General features: G+C 35.8%; 1 pseudogene; it reads right to left on the bottom strand.

The window, feature by feature from the left end:
• Positions 1 to 608: 608 nt before the first annotated feature.
• Positions 609 to 1,557, bottom strand: LOC126490444 (olfactory receptor 4K13-like; annotated as a pseudogene).
• Between the last annotated feature and the right edge of the window lie 1,101 nt (positions 1,558 to 2,658).

Genomic DNA, 2,658 nt, shown 5'->3' with positions numbered 1-2,658 from the left:
TTGCAAAATGATTAATAATCACCTGAAAAATTTCAGTACTCGAGACTGAGACAATTTAGAATTAGTAAACTTTTATTATTATATTATGCACATTGAGTTTTAAAAGAATACACAGCAAAGTCCATTGTTGTTGCATGTGTGATTTATTACTTTTATCTCATCTTTTCTTATTTTTTCTTCCTATCTCCATTAGCATTTTGTTAGATATCTGTGATAAGTAAAAATGATGATGTTTCCATTTGGCAGGGGTTAAGTTGAAATTTCAGGGGATGTGTAATATACATAATTATATTCAAATAAATTTTACTAAGTTATTAATCACAGAGAAAGCATATAATTTTGGTAAAAAACATTGTTATATTTTATGGAAGGCAAAAGAGAATGCAGAATGGGTTGAATAGCATTACTGTAAAAAGGATCATTCATCATTCATAGTTCTATTCCTGGTTAATAATTAAAATTTTATGCTGACTGATTAGTAAGAATTAAGATCTCTGAAATGTATTTACTAGTAGACTGGTAAAGATATTGACTATAAGTAAATTTTCCAATTTTAAACTTATTTTGTGAGATCATCTCTATTACTTGAAATATTTAGTAAGTTTCTGTTAGTAATTTCCTTTAGAATCCATGTAGTTGTTTATAAACCTTTTCATAGCATTTTTCATCTCTTTATTTCTCAGTGTATAAATGGCTGGGTTTAGGAGAGGTGTAAATACAGAGTAAAACACAGCAAGAAATTTGTCCAACCAGGTGATACTGAGGGGCCACACATAGATGAAGATGCAGGGCACAAAAAAAGATCATCACCACTGTGATGTGGGCACTGCACGTGGACAGAGCCTTAGATGCACCAGCTTTAGAGCTCTGGTGAACAGTGATGAGGATATACGTGTAGGAAATGAGCAACAGAGAGAAGCAGGTTACACCCACAACCCCACAGTCAGCATTCATTAAAATGTCCAGATCATGGGAATCCATGCAGGCTAGCTTGATTACCAATGGCATGTCACAGAAAAAACTATCAATTTCTTTGGGTCCACAAAAAGGCAGCTCCACAATCACCACAAGATGACTCATGGCATGAATAAAGCCAATGGTCCAGCAAGTCAACACCAGCCCAGTGCATCTTCTCAGGTTCATAATGGTAAAGTAGTGGAGTGGTTTGCAGATGGCCACATACCGGTCATAAGCCATCACCACCAACAGCACCATCTCTCCTGCAGCAATGCAATGGGCAAAGAAGACCTGGGACATGCAGCCTGCAAAGGAAATGGATTTGTTTTCCCTGAGAAAGTCTGCAATCATTTTAGGAGTGGTGACCGAGGAAAGCCACATATCAACAAAGGACAGGTTGGCCAACAAAAAGTACATGGGAGAATGGAGATGGGGGTCAGTGGTGATTAAAATCATGATGACAATATTTCCGGACACGATGAGCAGATAAAATAATGAAAACACCACAAATAGTAAGACTTGAAGATTCTGTGAGTGGGCAAGCCCTAAAATCACAAATTCTGACACCACAGAGTGATTGCCTCCATCCATTTTGCTCATGTGCCTTTATAAGCAGCCTGTGGGGAAAGAAAGATAAATTAGATCAATCTGGAGAGTGGTTTAACAGGTGGAATCTAACATTCACAATGAGGGTTAACATCTATGTCTGAAACAGAAAAGCATATGTGTAAAGAAAAGTCTTTGACAGCTTTGAGAAACGTCAGTGCCAAGTGATGCCAAGTGAAAGCCAGGAGCAGCTCTCCAAGAAGAGAAGCATAGAGTTAGCCACATACTCTATCAGGAAATTCCTCTTACAGGAGAGCAGTGAGGAAGCAGGACAGCAATGAACAAACCTAAACATGTGTGTGGTTTCACCTGGAAGGGGTTTCTGTTCATTAGTAATAATTGGTCTGAATGTGTCACCAGCAAGCACAATACTTCGTAGTAGAAATGAGGTATATTCTTTGGATCTGATAGGAATTACATTGCATTTCAGTACAAACGTTCTTACTATTCAATTGCAGCATGTATAGTGAATCCGTTGATCACCAGTAGAGTCATTCCTGTGGCATCATTGAATCAATGTGTTTGTTTAAAGATAAAATGTTCCAACCTTATTGGAGGTAAGCTGTGCAGAATACCATACAAGAAACACATGGTTTGAGACTGAGATGTAAAATATAGTATAGCAATATTTGGCTAACAAAAAATTATCAGAATTTATTTGTTCAGCTAAGCTGATTATCAAACAACTATTGTAAATTCATTTAGAAGTGGTAGTCAAAAACAAGGCAACTCATATTCAAACCTGAATTCTGAAAGTTACTTATTTTACTTCTAGTACTCCAAAATACTGATCTTGAATTCTACCAGCTATTATTTAGAAACCTTAGACTTAAATATTAAAGTTTCCTGACATGAGCAAAATATAATGTATCTGTTTTCTCATTATGTCATTTACCTATTGATTATCTGTATTGTTTGAGAAGAAAATAAATTACATAAGCTTTTAAGCAAAGGATGACTTCACTCGTTTAACTTGAATGATTGCAATGTTAAACATTGATGAAAAGAACATTCTAAAGACATTAGGTAGCACATCCATTTTCTATAGAAACATGATAGTAGCCAAGAGTCTGGTATGCTCTAAATAAATGTATG

This window comes from Alexandromys fortis, unplaced genomic scaffold, assembly GCF_014885135.2.
Source record: "Alexandromys fortis isolate MF-2015 unplaced genomic scaffold, M_Fortis_MF-2015_v1.1 scaffold_229, whole genome shotgun sequence".
Classification (NCBI taxonomy): Eukaryota; Metazoa; Chordata; class Mammalia; order Rodentia; family Cricetidae; genus Alexandromys; species Alexandromys fortis.
Note: the sequence above shows the minus strand (reverse complement) of the source record. Positions and strands in the feature narration are given on the sequence as shown.